This window comes from Heptranchias perlo, unplaced genomic scaffold, assembly GCF_035084215.1.
Source record: "Heptranchias perlo isolate sHepPer1 unplaced genomic scaffold, sHepPer1.hap1 HAP1_SCAFFOLD_59, whole genome shotgun sequence".
NCBI classification, from domain to species: Eukaryota; Metazoa; Chordata; class Chondrichthyes; order Hexanchiformes; family Hexanchidae; genus Heptranchias; species Heptranchias perlo.
The window spans coordinates 6605241-6622302 of record NW_027139612.1 but is presented as its reverse complement, the minus strand read 5'-3'; the positions used below and the strand labels follow the sequence as shown (position 1 = coordinate 6622302).

The 17062-nt window shown below is 46.8% G+C and overlaps 1 non-coding gene across 1 annotated transcript; it reads right to left on the bottom strand.

Annotated features, from left to right (window-relative positions):
- Positions 1-11522: 11522 nt before the first annotated feature.
- Positions 11523-11594, bottom strand: trnag-ucc (transfer RNA glycine (anticodon UCC)). Its single transcript has one exon. It is a non-coding gene; the product is annotated as a tRNA-Gly (tRNA).
- Positions 11595-17062: the final 5468 nt, after the last annotated feature.

Here is a 17062-nt window from a genome sequence, read left to right as displayed (position 1 = left end):
ATTCTCTGATAGTTTACTGGGTAAAGGCCCAGATCCCTGGTCTGTGCTGATTCTCTGATAGGTTACTGGGTAAAGGCCCTGATCCCTGGTCTCTGATGATTTACAGATAATTCACTGGGTAAAGGCCCTGATCCCTGGTCTGTGCTGATTCTCTGATAGTTTACTGAATAAAGGCCCTGATCCCTGGCCTGTGCTGATTCTCTGATAGTTTACTGGGAAAAGGCCCTGATCCCTGGTCTGTGCTGATTCTCTGATAGTTTACTGGGTAAAGGCCCTGATTCCTGGTCTGTGCTGATTCACTGATTGTTTACAGGGTAAAGGCCCTGATCCCTGGTCTGTGCTGATTCACTGATAGTTTACTGGGTAAAGGACCTGATCCCTGGTCTATGCTGATTCTCTGATAGTTTACTGGGTAACGGGCCTGATCCCCGGTCTGTGCTGATTCTCTGATAGTTTACTGGGTAAAGGCCCTGATCCCTGGTCTATGCTGATTCTCTGATAGTTTACTGGGTAACGGGCCTGATCCCCGGTCTGTGCTGATTCACTGATTGTTTACTGGGTAAAGGCCCTGATCCCTGGTCTATGCTGATTCTCTGATAGTTTACTGGGTCACGGGCCTGATCCCCGGTCTGTGCTGATTCTCTGATATTTTACTGAGTAAAGACCCTGATCCCTGGTCTGTGTTGATTCTCTGATAGTTTACTGGGTAAAGGTCCTGATCCCTGGTCTGTGCTGATTCACTGATAGTTCACTGGGTAAAGGCTCTGATTCCCGTCTGTGCTGATTAACTGATAGTTCACTGGGTAAAGGCCCTGATCCCCGGTCTGTGCTGATTCACTGATAGTTTACTGGGTAAAGGCCCTGATCCCCGGTCTGTGCTGATTCACTGATAGTTTACTGGGCAAAGGCCCTGATCCCTGGTCTGTGCTGATGCTCTGAAAGTTTATTGGGTGAAGGCTCTGATCCCCGGGCTGTGCTGATTCACTGATAGTTTACTGGGGAAAGGCCCTGATCCTCGGTCAGTGCTGATTTTCTGGTTGTTTACTCGGTAAAGGCCCTGATCCCCGGTCTGTGCTGATTCACTGATAGTTTACTGGGTAAAAGACCTGATCCCTGGTCTGTGCTGATTCACTGATATCTTACTGCATAAAGGCCCTGATCCCTGGCCTGTGCTGATTCTCTGATAGTTTACTGGGAAAAGGCCCTGATCCCTGGTCTGTGCTGATTCTCTGATAGTTTACTGGGTGAAGGCTCTGATTCCTGGTCTGTGCTGATTCACTGATAGTTTACTGGGTAAAGGCCCTGATCCCCGGTCTGTGCTGATTCACTGATTGTTGACTGGGTAAAGGCCCTGAGACTTGGCCTGTGCTGATTCACTGATAGTTTACTGGGTAAAGGCCCTGATCACCGGTCTGTGCTGATTCACTGATAGTTTACTGGGTAAAGGACCTGATCCCCGGTCTGTGCTGATTCTCTGATATTTTACTGAGTAAATACCCTGATCCCTGGTCTGTGTTGATTCTCTGATAGTTTACTGGGTAAAGGCCCTGATCCCTGGTCTGTGCTGATTCACTGATAGTTTCCTGGGTAAAAGCCCTGATCCCTGGTCTGTGCTGATTCTCTGATAATTTACTGGGTAAAGGCCCCAATCCCTGGTCTGTGCTGATTTTCTGATAGTTTACTGGGGAAAGGCCCTGATCCTCGGTCAGTGCTGATTTTCTGGTTGTTTACTCGCAAAAGGCCCTGATCCCTGATCTGTGCTGATTCTCTGATAGTTTACTGGGTAAAGGCCCTGATCCCCGGTCTGTGCTGATTCCCTGATAGTTTACTGGGTAAAAGACCTGATCCCTGGTCTGTGCTGATTCACTGATAGTTTACTGGGTAAAGGCCCTGATCCCCGGTCTGTGCTGATTCACTGATTGTTGACTGGGTAAAGGCCCTGAGACTTGGCCTGTGCTGATTCACTGATAGTTTACTGGGTAAAGGCCCTGATCACCGGTCTGTGCTGATTCACTGATAGTTTACTGGGTAAAGGACCTGATCCCCGGTCTGTGCTGATTCTCTGATATTTTACTGAGTAAATACCCTGATCCCTGGTCTGTGTTGATTCTCTGATAGTTTACTGGGTAAAGGCCCTGATCCCTGGTCTGTGCTGATTCACTGATAGTTTCCTGGGTAAAAGCCCTGATCCCTGGTCTGTGCTGATTCTCTGATAATTTACTGGGTAAAGGCCCCAATCCCTGGTCTGTGCTGATTTTCTGATAGTTTACTGGGGAAAGGCCCTGATCCTCGGTCAGTGCTGATTTTCTGGTTGTTTACTCGCAAAAGGCCCTGATCCCTGATCTGTGCTGATTCTCTGATAGTTTACTGGGTAAAGGCCCTGATCCCCGGTCTGTGCTGAATCCCTGATAGTTTACTTGGTGAAAGCCCTGATGACTGGTCTGTGCTGATTCACTGATAGTTTCCTGTGTTAAAGCCCTGATCCCCAGTCTGTGCTAATTATCTGATAGTTTACTGGGTAAAGGCCCTGATCCCTGGTCTGTGCTGATGCACTGATATTTTACTGTGAAAAGGCACTGATTCCCGGTCTCTGCTGATTCACTGAAAGTTTACTGGGAAAAGACACTGATCCCTGATCTGTACTGATTCTCTGATAGTTTACTGGGTAAAGGCCCTGATCCCTGGTCTGTGCTGATTCACGGATAGTTTACTGGGTAAAGGCCCTGATCCCCGGCCTGCGCTGATTCACTGATAGTTAACTGGGGAAAGGTCCTGATCCCTGGTCTGTGCTGATTATCTGATAGTTTACTGGTTGTAGGCCCTGATCCCTGGTCTGTGCTGATTCTCTGATAGTTTACTGGTTATAGGCCCTGATCCCCGGTCTGTGCTGATTCCCTGATAGTTTACTGGGTAAAAGCCCTGATCACTGGTCTGTGCTGATTCACTGATAATTTACTGGGTAAAGGCCCTGATCCCTGGTCTGTGCTGATTATCTCATAGTTTACTGGGAAAAGGCCCTGATCCCTGGTCTGTGCTGATTCATTGATAGTTTACGGGTTAAAGGCCCTGATCCCCGGTCTGTGCTGATTCTCTGATAGTTTCCTGGGTAAACGCCCTGATCCCTGGTCTGTGCTGACTCTCTGATAGTTTACTGGGTAAAGGCCCTGATCCCCGGTCTGTGCTGATGTTCTGATAGTTCACTGGGTAAAGGCCCTGATCCATGGTCTGTGCTGATTCACTGATAGTTTACTGGGCAAAGACCCTGATCCTTGCTATGTCATGATTCTCTGATACTTTACTGCTAAAAGGCCCTGATCCCTGGTCTGTGCTGATTCTTTGAGAGTTTACTGGGTAAAGGCCCTGATCCCTGGTCTGTGCTGATTCTCTGAAAGTTTATTGGGTCAAGGCTCTGATTCCCGGGCTGTGCTGATTCTCTGATAGTTTACTGGGTAAAGGTCCTGATCCCTGGTCTGTGCTGATTCACTGATAGTTTACGGGGTAAAGGCCCTGATCCCCGGTCTGTGCTGATTCTCTGATAGTTTACTGGGTAAAGGTCCTGATCCCTGGTCTGTGCTGATTCACTGATAGTTTACGGGGTAAAGGCCCTGATCCCTGATCTGTGCTGATTCTCTGATAGTTTACTGGGTAAAGGCCCTGATCCCCGGTCTTCGCAGATTCCATGATAGTTTACTGGGTAAAGGCCCTGATCCCTGGTCTGTGCTGATTCACTGATAGTTTACTGGGTAAAGGCCCTGAACCCCGGCCTGCGCTGATTCACTGATAGTTAACTGGGGAAAGGTCCTGATCCCTGGTCTGTGCTGATTCTCTAATAGTTTACTGGGTAAAGGCCCTGATCCCTGGTCTGTGCTGATTCTCTGATAGTTTACTGGGTAAAGGCCCTGATCCCTGGTCTGTACTGATTCACTGATAGTTTACTGGGTAAAGGCCCTGATCCCCGGTCTGTGCTGATTCACTGATCGTTGACTGGGTAAATGCCCTGATCCCTGGACTGTGCTGATTCTCTGATAGTTTACTGGTTTTCGGCCCTGATCCCTGGTCTGTGCTGATTCTCTGATAGTTTCCTGGGTAAAGGCCCTGATCCCTGGTCTGTGCTGATTCTCTGATAGTTTACTGGGTGAAGGCCCTGATCCCTGGTCTGTGCTGATTCTCTGATAGTTTACTGGGTAAAGGCCCTGATCCCTGGTCTGTGCTGATTCTCTGATAGTTTACTGGGTAAAGGCTCTGATCCCTGGTCTGTGCTGATTCACTGATAGTTTACTGGGTAAGGGCCGTGATCCCTTGTCTGTGCTGATTCTCTAATAGTCTGCTGGGTAAAGGCCCTGATCCCTGGTCTGTGCTGATTCACTGATAGTTTGCTCGGTAAAGGCCCTGATCCGTGGTCTGTGCTGATTCTCTGATGGTTTACTGGGTAAAGGCCCTGATCCCCGGTCTGTGCTGATTCTCTGATAGTTTACTGGGTGAAGGCCCTGATCTCTGGTCTGTGCTGATTCACTGATAGTTTACTGGGTGAAGGCCCTGATCACTGGTCTGTGCTGATTCACTGATAGTTCACTGGGTAAAGGACCTGATCCCTGGTCTGTGCTGATTCTCTGATAGTTTACTGGGTAGAGGCCCTGATTCCCAGTCTGTGCTGATTCTCTGATAGTTTACTGGGTAAAGGCCCTGATTCCCAGTCTAAGCTGTTCTATGATACTTTACTTGGTAAAGGCCCTGATCACTGGTCAGTGCTGATTCACTGATAGTTTCCTGGGTAAAGGCCCTGATCCCCTGTCTGTGCTGATTCACTGATAGTTTACTGGGTGAATGCCCTGATCTCTGGTCTGTGCTGATTCACTGATAGTTTACTGGGTGAAGGCCCTGATCCCTGGTCTGTGCTGATTCACTGATAGTTTACTGGGTAAAGTCCCTGATCCCTGGTCTGTGCTGATTCTCTGATAGTTTACTGGGTAAAGGCCCTGATCCCCGGTCTGTGCTGATTCACTGATAGTTCACTGGGTAAAGGCCCTGATCCCTGGTCTGTGCTGATTCTCTGATAGTTTACTGGGTAAAGGCCCTGATCCCCGGTCTGTGCTGATTCTCTGATAGTTTACTGGGTAAAGGCACTGATCCCCGGACTGTGCTGATTCTCTGATAGTTTACTGAGTGAAGGCCCTGATCCCTGGTCTGTGCTGATTCACCGATAGTTTACTGGGTAAAGGCCCTGATCCCTGGTCTGTGCTGATTCACTTATAATTTACTGGGTGAAGGCCCTGATCCCTGGTCTGTGCTGATTCTCTGATAGTTCACTGGGTAAAGGCCCTGATCCCTGGTCTGTGCTGAATCTCTGATAGTTTACTAGGTGAAGGCACTGATCCCTGGTCTGTGCTGATTCCCTGATAGTTTACTGGGTTAAGGCCCTGATCACTGGTCTGTGCTGATTCACTGATAGTTTACTGGGTAAAGTCCCTGATCCCTGGTCTGTGCTGATTCACTGATAGTTCACTGGTTAAAGGACCTGATCCCTGGTCTGTGCTGATTCTCTGATAGTTTACTGGGTAAAGGCCCTGATTCCCAGTTTGTGCTGATTCTCTGATAGTTTACTGGGTAAAGGCCCTGATTCCCAGTCTAAGCTGTTCTATGGTACTTTACTTGGTAAAGGCCCTGATCACTGGTCAGTGCTGATTCACTGATAGTTTACTGGGTAAAGGCCCTGATCCCCAGTCTGTGCTGATTCTCTGATAGTTTACTGGGTAAAGGCCCTGATCCCTGGTCTGTGCTGATTATCTGATAGTTTACTGGGTAAAGGCCCTGATCCCCAGTCCGATCTGATTCTCTGATATTTTATTGGGTACAGGCCCTGATCCCCTGTCTGTGCTGATTCACTGATAGTTTACTGGGTGAAGGCCCTGATCTCTGGTCTGTGCTGATTCACTGATAGTTTACTGGGTGAAGGCCCTGATCCCTGGTCTGTGCTGATTCACTGATAGTTTACTGGGTAAAGTCCCTGATCCCTGGTCTGTGCTGATTCTCTGATAGTTTACTGGGTAAAGGCCCTGATCCCCGGTCTGTGCTGATTCACTGATAGTTCACTGGGTAAAGGCCCTGATCCCTGGTCTGTGCTGATTCTCTGATAGTTTACTGGGTAAAGGCCCTGATCCCCGGTCTGTGCTGATTCTCTGATAGTTTACTGGGTAAAGGCACTGATCCCCGGTCTGTGCTGATTCTCTGATAGTTTACTGAGTGAAGGCCCTGATCCCTGGTCTGTGCTGAATCTCTGATAGTTTACTAGGTGAAGGCACTGATCCCTGGTCTGTGCTGATTCCCTGATAGTTTACTGGGTGAAGGCCCTGATCACTGGTCTGTGCTGATTCACTGATAGTTTACTGGGTAAAGTCCCTGATCCCTGGTCTGTGCTGATTCACTGATAGTTCACTGGGTAAAGGACCTGATCCCTGGTCTGTGCTGATTCTCTGATAGTTTACTGGGTAAAGGCCCTGATTCCCAGTCTGTGCTGATTCTCTGATAGTTTACTGGGTAAAGGCCCTGATTCCCAGTCTAAGCTGTTCTATCATACTTTACTTGGTAAAGGCCCTGATCACTGGTCAGTGCTGATTCACTGATAGTTTACTGGGTAAAGGCCCTGATCCCCAGTCTGTGCTGATTCTCTGATAGTTTACTGGGTAAAGGCCCTGATCCCTGGTCTGTGCTGATTATCTGATAGTTTACTGGGTAAAGGCCCTGATCCCCAGTCTGATCTGATTCTCTGATATTTTATTGGGTACAGGCCCTGATCCCCTGTCTGTGCTGATTCACTGATAGTTTACTGGGTGAAGGCCCTGATCTCTGGTCTGTGCTGATTCACTGATAGTTTACTGGGTGAAGGCCCTGATCCCTGGTCTGTGCTGATTCACTGATAGTTTACTGGGTAAAGTCCCTGATCCCTGGTCTGTGCTGATTCTCTGATAGTTTACTGGGTAAAGGCCCTGATCCCCGGTCTGTGCTGATTCACTGATAGTTCACTGGGTAAAGGCCCTGATCCCTGGTCTGTGCTGATTCTCTGATAGTTTACTGGGTAAAGGCCCTGATCCCCGGTCTGTGCTGATTCTCTGATAGTTTACTGGGTAAAGGCACTGATCCCCGGTCTGTGCTGATTCTCTGATAGTTTACTGAGTGAAGGCCCTGATCCCTGGTCTGTGCTGATTCACCAATAGTTTACTGGGTAAAGGCCCTGATCCATGGTCTGTGCTGATTCACTTATAATTTACTGGGTGAAGGCCCTGATTCCTGGTCTGTGCTGATTCTCTGATAGTTCACTGGGTAAAGGCCCTGATCCCTGGTCTGTGCTGAATCTCTGATAGTTTACTAGGTGAAGGCACTGATCCCTGGTCTGTGCTGATTCCCTGATAGTTTACTGGGTAAAGGCCCTGATCCCCGGTCTGTGCTGATTCACTGATAGTTTACTGGGTAAAGGCCCTGATCCCTGGTCGGTGCTGATTCACTGATAGTTTACTGGGTAAAGGCCCTGATGCTTGCTCTGTGCTGATTCTCTGATAGTTTAGTGGGTATAACCCTGATCCCTGGTCTGTGCTGATTCACTGATAGTTTACTGGGTTAAGGCCCTGATCCCTGGTCTGTGCTGATTCTCTGATAGATTACTGGGTAAAGGCCCTGATTCCCAGTCTAAGCTGTTCTTTGATACTTTACTTGGTAAAGGCCCTGATCACTGGTCAGTGCTGATTCACTGATAGTTTACTGGGTAAAGGCCCTGATCCCTGGTCTGTGCTGATTCTCTGATTGTTTACTGGGTAAAGGCCCTGATCCCCAGTCTGATCTGATTCTCTGATAGTTTATTGGGTACAGGCCCTGATCCCCTGTCTGTGCTGATTCACTGATAGTTTACAGCAGGTAGGATGACTGAGTGAATCCCTTCCCACACACGGAGCAGGTGAACGGCCTCTCCCCAGTGTGTCTGTGTCGATGAGTTTCCAGCTGGGATGGGTAACTGAATCCCTTCCCACAGTCCCCACATTTGCACGGTTTCTCCATGGTGCGGGTGTCCTTGTGTCTCGACAGGTCGGATGATCAGTTGAAGCCTCGCCCACACAGAGAACACGTGGACGGTTTCTCCCCACTGTGAATGGTGCGATGTTTTTTCAGGCTGTGGAACTGGTTAAAGCTCTTTCCACAGTCAGTGCACTGGAACACTCTCACTCGGGTGTGTGTGTCTCGGTGCTTTTCCAGTTACACTGATGTTTGAAATCTTTTCCCACAGACAGAACCGATGAACATTTCTCCATTTATATTCAAAGGCCGATAATCTTCAGGTGCTGGTGAATTGAGAGACTGTCAGATCTTGATGTGATGTTTGGTTTGAGTTTCCTGTCTGCAAATCCTCCCCTTGTAATACCCTGTAAATGTAAATAACAAAAGTCCTCACTGTGAATACAGGATTGAAATTCAGAACAGGCAAATCTAATTTCTATGGAACATTCTTCCTGCAAATTCCCCCAGATTGTAAATCCTTGTCCCACACACTCACCCTCCTCTTTCTGCTGAAATCCAAACCCATCACACCACCTCCAACATTTGGGTTGGTTTGGAGGCCTTGAATCTGAATTGGGAAATACAATTGGAGAAACATGATGCCATTTAGAAACAAAAACTAATTAAAATCAAATAACATGGATTGTTGTTTTGCGCCAAGTGGGAAACAAATTTTGTTTGGGCTGTGGGTGAGTGTTTGCACCCGGTTACAGAGCGTGTCCCTCTCTCTCCGCTTCAAATGCACTTCTTTCGGTTCACAGTCTTTTTTACACATCTAACTGACTGGAACCATTTAAAGCTCCTCCAGACCCATCTTGTGTTTCTTTACTTGACCCATTACCACCATCCTCCCCCTGCACCATCGTCCCTTTTGTCGCTTTATCACTCCTGCCCTCCACCCTATCACAGACCTTCCCTTTTGTTCTTTCCCTCCCACCGCCCCCCCCACCTTTCCCTGGCTTTCGACTTGCTTAAAAACTGTTAAAACTATAACTTCTTCCATTTCTGACGATACCTTAACTCTATCCTGAAGCGTTAACTCTGTTTCTTTCTGCACGGATGCTGCCTCACTTGCTGAAGATTTCCAGCATCCGCATTATTTTGCTTTTGATTGGATAAACCTCGCCCTTCTAAACCCCATCAGAGAATTATCAGCAAGAGCGGTTTACAATGGCGGATGACATTACCCAGAATTCCGCGCGAGGTAGAATACGGTCTATCTCCATTCGAAGGGGCGCAATGCGCAGGCGCGGCAAGGGCCGCTGGCCGGAGAAATCAGCGCCTCGGAGAGATAGAGGGGTTTCTGGGTCGTGGGGGATTGTGGTGACTCCGGCCGCCATCAGTCGCAGGTTGTGGGTCAGTGTTCTATTGCCCGCGTCGCCCACAGAACCGTTTCTGGAAATACAGACTGAGGAATTCAGAGCGGGTTTGCTGAACAGACACTGACCGTACAATGTAGAACATAGTTTCTCGTTTTTCTAGTGACACAGTGGAAGAAAAACACTTCCCCCAGGGACCTCAAACAATAATAACTTCAGACTGGAGTTTTCATCAAATCCCAATAAAGGTCAGTCCATGCTCGCTCTTCACTTCACTTCAAGTAATAACTAAAATTAGACATCGACGTTGCTTGAAAAACATTTTAAATACAGGATAAATACAGTAAAAGAAGATCAGGTTGAGTTTCGCTTCCTTAATGTGAGGGGTGGGTCTGTCAGTTGGTCATGATCTCGTTCCAATCTGGATCACAGGATGAAAGTGCTTCACGCATCTCAGGTGCGCTGTTGAGTTTCTTTCTCTTGTTTTTAACCTTGTCAAAGTCGAAAATCCCAGTTCGCACATGTAGGTTGTTGTGAACGGCAGCAACAACAGAAAAGTAATCATAACAGAGGATATTCTTTGAAAGTACTGATCCAAAAAGATGACAAACTGAATGACTTGTGGCGTGTTTTCAGTGTGCTCACAGGTGAGTCACACCGGCTCGTGTTCTTGCTCAGGCATCAAGTTTAGCCTCATTATTGATTCAGGATTTTCGAAAGCAAAAGGATCTTTCACCCAACGCTTTTCCTACAAATTTTCAAATCCCTCTGCAGGGAAGTAGCGACTAAAATGGTCAGACAGAGCAGCGAGATGTAACTGTGTGACACATTTCATTTCATTCCCTTTTTCTTCATTGATGCTGTTCTCCTCAATGTGTTGTAACAATGTGAAGCAGTAAATGAGCTCCGCTCCCATTTCTGAGCGTCACTCTTCAAAAACCCTGCAGTTCAGTGAGCTTCCTTCAAGGAAAAAAACATTCTCATTCCAAGCCATTATGGAGAGTGCGGTGCCCAGAACTGAGCACTGAACTCGAAATGATGCCTAACCAGAGCTCTGTATAAAGGTGACATAACTTCCACTACTTTTTATTCCAATTCCCTTGATATAAAGATCAAAATGTAATCTCCATTTTAACATTTTTTTGTGATTTAGTGATCACTTTTAGTGATTTCTGTACTTGGATCCCTAAATCTCTCTCCTCCCCCACAGTTCCTAGCTTCTTGCCATTTAGAAAATACTCTATTTTTTTTAGGTTCAAAGTGGATGACCTCACACTTCCCCACGTTGAACTCCATCTGCCACTGTCTTGCTCACTCACTTAATCTATCAATGTCGGTTTGCAAATTTCTGCTCCCATCTACAATGTTTACTGTGCTACCTAAATTATTGTCGTCAGCACACTTGGAAATAAAGCTCTCGACATAAGAACATAGAACATAAGAAATAGCATCAGAATAGGCCATCCGGCCCCTCGAGTCTGCTCCGCCATTCAATAAGATAATGGCTGATCTTCGATCTCAACTCCACTTTCCCGCCCGATCCCCATATCCCTTGATTCCCCGAGAGTCCAAAAATCTATCGATCTCAGCTTTGAATATAACTCAACGACTGAGCATCCACAGCCCTCTGGGGTGCAGAGAATTCCAAAGATTCACAATCCTTTGAGTGAAGAAATGTTTCCTCATGTCGGTCCTAAATGGCCGACCCCTTATCTTGAGACGATGAGCTCTAGTTCTTGACTCTACAGCCAGGGGAATCAGACTCTCAGCATCTACCCTGTCAAGCCATCTAAGAATTATATACATTCCAATGCGATCACCTCTCATTCTTGTAAACTCCACCGCATATTGGCCAATTTTACACAATATTTCCTCATACTACAATTGCAGCAAGACCTCCTTACCCTGATATTCCAACACCCTGACAATAAAGGCAAACATATCATTTCCCTTCCTCACTCTCATTAGACCCTTGGCAACTCAGTATTTCCAGTATGTTTTTCCTCTTTTCCTTCTATAGGGAAAAGAAATAAAGGTTGATAACATTTTACTATAATTACACCCGATAATGTTTTGGAAACAATATCCAACTGAACTGCATCAAATTCGATTACAAACTTCAGAGTTTCTGATGGAAATAAACTAATAAAAACACTTAACTGCGATGGCCGGGAATCGAACCCGGGTCAACTGCTTGGAAGGCAGCTATGCTCACCACTATACCACCATCGCTGAAAATAATCAACAATAAAATAGTTCCCAAACATCAGATCCTGACCAGACACTGCAGACTGTTGGATTTTTTTCTTCATTTTCACTGGTTTCTGACGGATCCTTTCTCGCTCTGGTGCAGTTCCTGTTTCCGCCCAGTAGATATCGCCAACCCCCAATCAATGGAAATTCCACACCAGCCAGTAATTCTTCACCTGATATCGGACTGAAGAGACAGTCGATACCTGCAATACTTGACCAGCTGGAAATACATTTTACCACAGCTCACATCAGCCATTGAGTAAAGTTAAATAATTCCATTAAATCATTACAGAGACCTGAATATCAACTGGGCAGGAATGACAGCTCAATATTCAAGTCTATAAGATCTTGAGAAAGGACAGGGAAATAGGGAAAGGAGGAGGAGCAGCAATATTACTAAAGGTCAATATTACAGCAGTTCAAAGATAGAATATCAGTGAGGGCGAGCGGGCAGTGTAAACACTCTGAGAGAGACCCATCACAAGTGCCCCCACTGTACTCCTCCAGAAGGTACAAGAAGGGCGAGCGCGGGAGGATTTCTTCATTCTTTGTAAAAGTGTTTGAGAGATTGTGGAAATGTCTGGAAGAGGAAAAACCGGCGGTAAAGCTCTGTCGAAGGCCAAGTCTCGCTCATCCCGGGGCGGACTGCAGTTCCCTGTTACCCGTGTTCACAGGCTCCTGCGAAAGGGGAACTATGCTGAACGTGTGGGTGCCGGAGCCCCGGTCTATCTGGCTGCTGTGCATCAAGTATCTGACGGCTGAAATCCTCGAGCTGCCCGGCAACGCGGCCCTGGACAAACAAGAAGACCCGCCTCACCCCCAGACACCTGCAGCTGGCCATCCGCAACGACGAGGAGCTCAACAAGCTGCTGGGACGGGTGACCATCGCTCAGGGTGTTGTCTGATATCCAGGCCGTGCTGATGCCGAAGAAAACCAGCATTGTGAGCTCCAAGAGCAAGTAAACCGGCCAAGGCTTAATCTGATAACCCAAAGGACAGGACCAACCTTATTGAAATCTTTGAAGAAGGAACAGAAAGTGTAGACAAGTTTAATGCAGTAGATGTGATATATTTGGGTTTTCCGAAGGCCTTCTATAATGTACCACATTGTAGACTCATGGCTAAGTTCGGAGCACGTGGAGTCAGGTCAGTTGGGTACAAAATTGAAAGCCGAGAATAGAGGTTAAGGGTCGCTACTCAGAGTGGCAAAACGTGGGAAGTGGAGTTCCAGGTGATGGGACCACTGTTCTTCACAATTTACATTAACGATTTGGATTCGGGAATCGGAAGTACAATTCCAAAATTTGTGGACGACACCAACTTGGGGGATTTAGTTAATACAAAGGAAGAAAGCATCAAAATGCAAGAGGGCATTAATAAACTTGCAGAATGAAGAATCAGGAGGTCACACACTGCTTGGATAATAAGAGTCTAAACGGGATAGAGGAGCAAAGGGATCTAGTGGTACAGATACACAAATTACTAAAAGTAACGACCCAGGTTAATCAGGTCATAAAAAGACAAATCAAACACTAGGATTCATTTCCAGAGGGATAGAGTTGAAAAGCAAAGAAGTCATGTTAAACTTGTATAGAACCTTGTTTAGACCAGACTTGGAATACTGCGAACAGGTCTCGTCTCCATATTATAGACATCGGGGCATTGGAGAAGGTGCAAACAAGATTCACAAGGATGATACCAGAAATGAGAGGATATTCTTATCAGGAAAGGCTGAACAGACTGGGTCTCGTTTCACAAGAAAAGAGAAGGCTGAGGGTTGATCTGATCGAGGTTTTGAAGATAATGATAGGGTTTGTTCGGATAGATGTAGAGAAAATGTTTACACTTGTGGGGAGTCCAAAACTTCAGGTAATAAATATAAAATATTCACTAATAAATCAAATAGGGAATTCAGGAGAAATTGCTTTACCCAGAGAGTGGTTAGAATGTGGAACTTGCAACTACGAGGTTGTATCTGAGGCAAATAACAGAGGGACATTTAAGGGGAAGATAGATCAGCACATGAGGGAGAAAGGAATAGAAGGATATGCCGATAGGGTTAGATGAAGTAAGGAAGGAGGAGGCTCATCAGCAGCATAAACGCTGGCATAGATTAGTTGGGCAGAATGGCCTGTTTCTGTGCTGTAGGTTCAATGTAACTCGATGTAAAGGCTCTTTTCAGAGCCACCCTCTGTATCTGTGAAAGGACTGGTGACTGTCTGAAGGGAAACGCTAATATCATGCTACCAGTGTGGCTTTGAGCTGCTTTTGTTTCGTTGTGGACGAGATGAGGAATTAATGGGACTGGAGTCGGGGCAGTGACCACAGTCCGGTACTTTAAACGGTGACTTATAGATCCCAGCCCACACATCACCAGGTTTCTTATATTTATTTAAACTACTTGCCATGCTGGGCTCGTAAAGAATCACCAGAACTGCTCGACTAACCTTTCTACATCTGTGGAATTCAGCGCTTCGCTCCGTTTCTGTTCTATTTTGTTGGATTATTTACATAACGCATCAAACTCACTGGGGAATCACTGAAATGTAACTCTGTACAGAAACAAATAACAGTGAATTGCCTGGTGCCCAGGAGATCAGGAACATGACTCGCCTTTCGTCCTGTTAACGAGTAAACCGTGTTTCGATTCCACCGACCCGCTTTGGTTCCATATGGGGGATTAAAAAGAGAAATCGGGAGGGGAGGAGACAGTCAGAGTGACAGAGCGGAGAGTGGCCTCTGATCTTCCAGCTCCACCTCCAGTTCTCTCCATTCGACAGTTTCAAACCGTTTATCGATAATAGAACCGAACCTCAGCGCTCCGCACAAACCCTGACAGACCCGGGCTTCATATTCAAGGATTCCCAAAACCCGAAGCTTTCAAATAAGCCCCGTTACAATGAGAAATCGTTAATATTCCTGCCTAAATACAGTCCATTCAATAACAAATCAACTCGGCTCCTCCATTTCAGTCTGTTTCCTTGTTCGATCTCCCCACACATCCCCTCCCAGACGGGTTCAGCGTTTTACAAACACCTTATTCCAGCTTATTTGGAGAATCTCATGTGTTGGGGTTTGAGTTATGACGTGGAGTTTCTCCGCCAGTGTTACTATCTCACAGAGACTCTCGCCCTGAATCTGTGAAAAGATTATGACCATGAACTGGGACTGGAGCCGAACACATCCCCAGTTACAGTGAGGCCCGGCCCGGACATCTCATTCTCTCTATTTTATATCAGACAGTATCCCACTTTCATGTCCAGCAATAGAGAGAGGGAGAGAGAGAGACAGTATCAGTCTTACACTTCCGAACTGTGTCCAAATCACGCTCAATAGCAGTATCCACCTTCATATACAGCACCAGAGAGAGAGAGAGAGGGAGGCAGACACGGTGAGAGAGACAGAGAGAGCGGTGAGACACAGTGACAGACAGACGTTAACAGTATTAGTTCCGGACTGACCGGTAAAGTGCCGTTTTATCCAGAAAGATTGCGTTGGAGAGACAGAAGATGCAATCTGATCTCTCACTGATATTGTACAAGGGTCAGACACACTATTAATCCCACACTCAGGGACAGTACAGAGAGGGACAGAAACAATGGGTCACATTTAACCCTCTGATGCCTGTTGTACTATCTGCAGTTTTACAGCTCAGGGCTGTTCGATATTACTCTCAGTGACCTACAGTTTCACTCCGGTTAAATTAATCTGCGACTGTTGCTGCCTGATATTAACCCTACACGGTCCCAGCAAATACACCGACTCCCACTTTCCTCCCATGTTTCTCCAGGATTGGTTTGAGAAATCCTCTCTCAGTCACACATTATAGGGGCCATTAATGAAGAGAATCCATTGGCTGATTTCACAGCCGCTCACTTTATCTCTGAAAGGCTCTTTACCATCAAAAGACCCCGAGAGAAACAGCAGGGATGGAAACATCTAGTTTAATCGTTGGAGATTGTAAAGTCAGTCTGGATTCCAGCGTTAGGCACTGGTGGAATCATATCTGTTTCCCATTCTGGTGCCTGTTCCTGCACTGCCTGTGGACCCCATTCCCTCTGACCTTTCCCCCAGACCCACTTCCTTTGCTCAGACTCGGAAAAATTCCAATTGGGGAAAGTTTCCATCGATTTTTGGATTGGGAATTGTGGGCGCCATTCCCTCAGTGAGCGGAAGAAGATGGTTTGAAGCAGCCGGGAATGGAGAGATCACGGCCCCCGCGGGAAGGGAGCAAAGAGCAGCCTCGTTACAGCAGTTCATCGCTTCGGGACCGTGTCCGCGGATGGGCTCAGAGATCGGCATTGAGTCCGGGGGAAGTTCAGGGGGAGTCCGGGGGGCTGTTTGTAAGAGGCGGAGTGGATCAGGAACTGGTCCCTGAACATGGATTGAGAGGGGGGAAGGGAGAGGTCATTCTCGGGCTGTGTGTGTACAGGGTGTGTCCAGGGGAAGGGAGAGAGAATGGGAAGAACCTGCTATTAAAATCATTGTTGCTTTCTCTCCCCAAACCAGTAGTGAATGGTCCTGGTTTATTTCCAGCCTCACCCTATTTATTGTGATTGGACAGTGAAGAGTGGAAACAGAGCTGGACAGTAAGGATGTGGGGAGTTATACAAAGAGCATCTATTGCAGGCTTCAGCTGAGAAGTGTGAAGCTCACATTTTAAACAGCGGCTGTTTGGTTTCGGTTGAACGGTTAGTCCCATGGGAGAGGGGATTAGAAACCTGACCTGTACAAAGGTCCCTGCCCCATCGGGTCGTCCCATTCATGGATCGGTGCAGGGGTTGGGCCGTGTCTGGATGTCATTAAATTGTTGTAAAACAGCCCAACACACCTGGTATGCAGAAGCTGAGTGCTGCAGTACTGCAGTGGAGTCAGACACTGACACTGTTTGTATCACTGGATTTCATTTGTGGATATTCAAAATGATCATTAACAGAGATATTAAACTGATCACTTCTGTATTTTCTACCTCACGTGTTCCTGAGTAACAAGAGATAGTTTTCTTTCTCCAGGCAAACCCTTGAACGATCCAGAATAAATGTGATGCTTCCTCCGCCCGAGGCAGAAGGAACAGTGCAGCCAGCTCCTTCTCACACACAGTCGGTATATTATCACTCACAGAGCACAGAGACACAGACAGGTCATCAGTTCCACAGTCTCAGACAGCAGAAGTAGTCAGTCCCACACTGATCACAATTTCCAGAGACACATTTTCAATCCAACAGTCAAGCAGAGTAGGTGAGGCTGGCACTGTTCCATTCCCCCTAACTCAGTCCCGCTGACAGGTAGATACAAAAATCCCAGTCCAAAATCACACTCTCAGAGTGAAAGGCACTGTGTCAATCTCACAATAGAGCAAAATTAGCTACGAATTAAATACCAGATAGAAATCACACATGGTACCCGATTCAAAGGTACAGAATGAATCCCAATAATGTACCCCGAGA